At 53.1% G+C, this 6,000-nt stretch overlaps 1 protein-coding gene across 4 annotated transcripts in view; it reads right to left on the reverse strand.

Annotated features, from left to right (window-relative positions):
- The window catches only part of rabgap1l (RAB GTPase activating protein 1-like), a 530,937-nt gene extending 529,177 nt beyond the window's left edge, over positions 1-1,760 (reverse strand). For all 4 annotated transcript variants that reach the window (XM_041207937.1, XM_041207935.1, XM_041207936.1 and 1 more), the window contains exon 1: positions 1,677-1,760. The gene's annotated coding sequence lies outside the window, so the exon portion shown is untranslated. The remainder of the gene's footprint in view (positions 1-1,676) is intronic.
- Between the last annotated feature and the right edge of the window lie 4,240 nt (positions 1,761-6,000).

The following is a 6,000-nucleotide window of genomic DNA, read 5'->3' on the forward strand; positions in this document are numbered from 1 at the left end:
TCTTTCTCTCTCCCCCTGACGGGGTCTCTCTCTCTCTCTCTCTCCCCCTGACGGGGTCTCTCTCTCTCTGTCTCTCTCTCCCCCTGACGGGGTCTCTCTCTCTCTCTCCCCCTGACGGGGTCTCTCTCTCTCTCTCTCTCTCCCTGACGGGGTCTCTCTCTCTCTCCCCCTGACGGGGTCTCTCTCTCTCTCTCTCTCCCCCTGACGGGGTCTCTCTCTCTCTCTCTCCCCCCCTGACGGGGTCTCTCTCTCTCTCTCTCTCCCCCTGACGGGGTCTCTCTCTCTCTCTCTCCCCCCTGACGGGGTCTCTCTCTCTCTCTCTCTCCCCCTGACGGGGTCTCTCTCTCTCTCTCTCTCTCCCCCTGACGGGGTCTCGCTCTCTCTCTCTCTCCCCCTGACGGGGTCTCTCTCTCTCTCTCTCTCTCCCTGACGGGGTCTCTCTCTCTCTCTCTCCCCCTGACGGGGTCTCTCTCTCTCTCTCTCCCCCTGACGGGGTCTCTCTCTCTCTCTCCCCCTGACGGGGTCTCTCTCTCTCTCTCTCCCCCTGACGGGGTCTCTCTCTCTCTCTCTCCCCCTGACGGGGTCTCTCTCTCTCTCTTTCTCTCTCCCCCTGACGGGGTCTCTCTCTCTCTCTTTCTCTCTCCCCCTGACGGGGTCTCTCTCTCTCTCTTTCTCTCTCCCCCTGACGGGGTCTCTCTCTCTCTCTCTCTCTCTCTCTCCCCCTGACGGGGTCTGTCTCTCTCTCTCTCTCTCCCCCTGACGGGGTCTCTCTCTCTCTCTCTCTCTCTCTCCCTCCCCTTGAAGGTGCAGAGTCTCTCTCTCTCTCTCTCTCTCTCTCTCTCTCTCCCCCTGACGGGGTCTCTCTCTCTCTCTCCCCCTGACGGGGTCTCTCTCTCTCTCTCTCTCTCCCTGACGGGGTCTCTCTCTCTCTCTCTCTCCCCCTGACGGGGTCTCTCTCTCTCTCTCTCTCCCCCTGACGGGGTCTCTCTCTCTCTCTCTCCCCCCCTGACGGGGTCTCTCTCTCTCTCTCTCTCCCCCTGACGGGGTCTCTCTCTCTCTCTCTCTCCCCCTGACGGGGTCTCGCTCTCTCTCTCTCTCCCCCTGACGGGGTCTCTCTCTCTCTCTCTCTCTCTCTCTCTCTCCCTGACGGGGTCTCTCTCTCTCTCTCTCCCCCTGACGGGGTCTCTCTCTCTCTCTCTCCCCCTGACGGGGTCTCTCTCTCTCTCTTTCTCTCTCCCCCTGACGGGGTCTCTCTCTCTCTCTCCCCCTGACGGGGTCTCTCTCTCTCCCCCTGACGGGGTCTCTCTCTCTCTCTCCCCCTGACGGGGTCTCTCTCTCTCTCTTTCTCTCTCCCCCTGACGGGGTCTCTCTCTCTCTCTCCCCCTGACGGGGTCTCTCTCTCTCCCCCTGACGGGGTCTCTCTCTCTCTCTCCCCCTGACGGGGTCTCTCTCTCTCTCTCTCTCCCCCTGACGGGGTCTCTCTCTCTCTCTCCCCCTGACGGGGTCTCTCTCTCTCTTTCTCTCTCTCTCCCCCTGACGGGGTCTCTCTCTCTCCCCCTGACGGGGTCTCTCTCTCTCCCTGACGGGGTCTCTCTCCCCCTATCGGGGTCTTTCTCTCTCCCTCTCTATCAGTGCTGTATGAGCCGAGTCCCCCCTCTCCCTCATGTTGTCCTTACCGATTTGCAGTTGTTGTTGTTCAATTTCGGTTTCTGGCATCGCCGCTGCCGCGTCCCCGGGTCCTGGCTCTACGCATGCTCACTGCTGACTCCCGGGCTGCGCATGCTCACCGCGGATTTCGCTCTGCGCATGCTCTGAAGTTGTCGCTCTGCGCATGCTCATTGCCAGTCGCTCCCTGACAAAAAGAGAAAATGCTGCAAAAACTCAGCAGGTCTGATTGCATCTGTGGCGAGAGAAACAGAGTTAACGTTTCGAGTCCATATGACTCTTTTAGAGACTCTTCTTCAGTCATACGGACTTGAAACGTTAACTCTTTCTCTCCACAGAGACTGTCAGACATGCGGAGTTTTTCCAGTATTTTCTCTTTTTGTTTCAAATTTCGAACATTTTGCTTTTATCCCGTTGGTTATCTGCAGTTTGCAAAAGAGAGCAATTTGTGGGCAGAGCAGCCAATCACCTGGCACCCAACGAATAACACAACCAGATAAAAACAAAAAACTGCGGATGCTGGAAATCCAAAACAAAAACAGAATTACCTGGAAAAACTCAGCAGGTCTGGCAGCTTCGGCGGAGAAGAAAAGAGTTGACGTTTCGAGTCCTCATGACCCTTCGACAGAACTTGAGTTCGAGTCCAGGAAAGAGCTGAAATATAAGCTGGTTTAAGGTGTGTGTGTGGGGGGCGGAGAGATAGAGAGAGAGAGAGGTGGAGGGGGGGGTGTGGTTGTAGGGACAAACAAGCAGTGATAGAAGCAGATCATCAAAAGATGTCAACGACAATAGTACAATAGAACACATAGGTGTTAAAGTTAAAAACAAAAAAACTGCGGATGCTGGAAATCCAAAACAAAAACAGAATTACGTGGAAAAACTCAGCAGGTCTGGCAGCATCGGCGGAGAAGAAAAGAGTTGACGTTTCGAGTCCTCATGACCCTTCGACAGAACTGTCGAAGGGTCATGAGGACTCGAAACGTCAACTCTTTTCTCCGCCGATGGTGTTAAAGTTAAAGTTGGTGATATTATCTAAACGAATGTGCTAATTAAGAATGGATAGTAGGGCACTCAAGGTATAGCTCTAGTGGGTTTTTTTTAATAATGGAAATAGGTGGGAAAAGGAAAATCTTTATAATTTATTGGAAAAAAAAAGGAAGGGGGAAACAGAAAGGGGGTGGGGATGGGAGAGGGAGCTCACGACCTAAAGTTGTTGAATTCAATATTCAGTCCGGAAGGCTGTAAAGTCCCTAGTCGGAAGATGAGGTGTTGTTCCTCCAGTTTGCGTTGGGCTTCACTGGAACAATGCAGCAAGCCAAGGACTGACATGTGGGCAAGAGAGCAGGGTGGAGTGTTAAAATGGCAAGCGACAGGGAGGTTTGGGTCATTCTTGTGGACAGACCGCAGGTGTTCTGCAAAGCGGTCGCCCAGTTTACGTTTGGTCTCTCCAATGTAGAGGAGACCACGCTGGGAGCAACGAATGCAGTAGACTAAGTTGGGGGAAATGCAAGTGAAATGCTGCTTCACTTGAAAGGAGTGTTTGGGTCCTTGGACGGTGAGGAGAGAGGAAGTGAAGGGGCAGGTGTTGCACCTTTTGCGTGGGCATGGGGTTGTGCCATAGGAGGGGGTTGAGGAGTAGGGGGTGATGGAGGAGTGGACCAGGGTGTCCCGGAGGGATCGATCCCTACGGAATGCCGATAAGGGGGGTGAAGGGAAGATGTGTTTGGTGGTGGCATCATGCTGGAGTTGGCGGAAATGGTGGAGGATGATCCTTTGAATGCAGAGGCTGGTGGGGTGATAAGTGAGGACAAGGGGGACCCTATCATGTTTCTGGGAGGGAGGAGAAGGCATGAGGGCGGATGCGCGGGAGATGGGCCGGACACGGTTGAGGGCCCTGTCAACGACCGTGGGTGGAAAACCTCGGTTAAGGAAGAAGGAGGACATGTCAGAGGAACTGTTTTTGAATGTAGCATCATCGGAACAGATGCGACGGAGGCGAAGGAACTGAGAGAATGGGATGGAGTCCTTACAGGAAGCGGGGTGTGAGGAGCTGTAGTCGAGATAGCTGTGGGAGTCGGTGGGTTTGTAATGGATATTGGTGGACAGTCTATCACCAGAGATTGAGACAGAGAGGTCAAGGAAGGGAAGGGAAGTGTCAGAGATGGACCACATGAAAATGATGGAGGGGTGGAGATTGGAAGCAAAATTAATAAATTTTTCCAAGTCCTGACGAGAGCATGAAGCGGCACCGAAGTAATCATCGATGTAGCGGAGAAAGAGTTGTGGAAGGGGGCCGGAGTAGGACTGCAACAAGGAATGTTCCACATACCCCATAAAGAGATTGGCATAGCTGGGGCCCATGCGGGTACCCATAGCCACACCTTTTATTTGGAGGAAGTGAGAGGAGTTGAAGGAGAAATTGTTCAGCGTGAGAACAAGTTCAGCCAGACGGAGGAGAGTAGTGGTGGATGGGGATTGTTCGGGCCTCTGTTCGAGGAAGAAGCTAAGGGCCCTCAGACCATCCTGGTGGGGGATGGAGGTGTAGAGGGATTGGACGTCCATGGTGAAGAGGAAGCGGTAGGGGCCAGGGAACTAGAAATTGTTGATGTGACGTAAGGTGTCAGAGGAATCACGGATGTAGGTGGGAAGGGACTGGACAAGGGGAGAGAGAAGGGAGTCAAGATAACGAGAAATGTGTTCTGTGGGGCAGGAGCAAGCTGAGACGATCGGTCTACCGGGGCAGTTCTGTTTGTGGATTTTGGGTAGGAGATAGAAGCGGGCCGTCCGAGGTTGGGCGACTATCAGGTTGGAAGCTGTGGGAGGGAGATCCCCAGAGGAGATGAGGTCAGTGACAGTCCTGGAAACAGCGGCTTGATGTTCAGTGGTGGGGTCATGGTCCAGGGAGAGGTAGGAGGAAGCGTCTGCTAGATAGAAGCAGATCATCAAAAGATGTCACAGACAAAAGAACAAAAGAACACAGAGGTGTTGAAGTTGGTGATATTATCTAAACAAATGTGCTAATTAAGAATGGATGGTAGGACACTCAAGGTATAGCTCTAGTGGGGGTGGGGGGACATAAAAGATTTTAAAATAATGGAAATAGGTGGGAAAAGAAAAATCTATATAAATTATTGGAAAAAAAACAAAAGGAAGGGGAAGAAACAGAAAGGGGGTTGGGATGGAGGAGGGAGCTCAAGACCTAAAGTTGTTGAATTCAATATTCAGTCTGGAAGGCTATAAAGAGCCTAGTCGGAAGATGAGGTGCTGTTCCTCCAGTTTGCGTTGGGCTTCACTGGAACAATGCAACAAGCCAAGGACAGACATGTGGGCAAGAGAGCAGGGTGGAGTGTTAAAATGGCAAGCAACAGGGAGGTTAAGGTCATTCTTGCGGACAGACCGCAGGTGTTCTGCAAAGCGGTCGCCCAGTTTACGTTTGGTCTGTCCAATGCATTGGGAGCAACGAATGCAGTAGACTAAGTTGGGGGAAATGCAAGTGAAATGCTGCTTCACTTGAAAGGAGTGTTTGGGTCCTTGGACGGTGAGGAGAGAGGAAGTGAAGGGGCAGGTGTTGCATCTTTTGCGTGGGCATGGGGAGGTGCCATAGGTGGGGGGTTGAGGAGTAGGGGGTGATGGAGGAGTGGACCAGGGTGTCCTGGAGTGAACGATCCCTACGGAATGTCGCCGGGGGGGGGGGGGGTGAAGGGAAGATGTGTTTGGTGGTGGCATCATGCTGGAGTTGGCAGAAATGGCGGAGGATGATCCTTTGAATGCAGAGGCTGGTGGGGTGATAAGTGAGGACAAGGGGGACCCTATCATGTTTCTGGGAGGGAGGAGAAGGCGTGAGGCCGGATGTGCGGGAGATGGGCCGGACACAGTTGAGGGCCCTGTCAACGACCGTGGATGGAAAACCTCGGTTAAGGAAGAAGGAGGACATGTCAGAGGAACTGTTTTTGAAGGTAGCATCATCAGAACAGATGCGAGGGAGGCGAAGGAACTGAGAGAATGGGATGGAGTCCTTACAGGAAGCGGGGTGTGAGGAACTGTAGTCGAGATAGCTGTAGGAGTCGGTAGGCTTGTAATGGATATTGGTGGACAGTCTATCACCAGAGATTGAGACAGAGAGGTCAAGGAAGGGAAGGGAAGTGTCAGAGATGGACCACATGAAAATGATGGAGGGTGGAGATTGGAAGCAAAATTAATAAATTTTTCCAAGTCCCGATGAGAGCATGAAGCGGCACCGAAGTAATCATCGATGTAGCGGAGAAAGAGTTGTGGAAGGGGGCCGGAGTAGGACTGGAACAAGGAATGTTCCACATACCCCATAAAGAGATTGGC

The sequence above is a fragment of the Carcharodon carcharias genome, chromosome 16, assembly GCF_017639515.1.
Source record: "Carcharodon carcharias isolate sCarCar2 chromosome 16, sCarCar2.pri, whole genome shotgun sequence".
In the NCBI taxonomy this organism is placed as follows: domain Eukaryota; kingdom Metazoa; phylum Chordata; class Chondrichthyes; order Lamniformes; family Lamnidae; genus Carcharodon; species Carcharodon carcharias.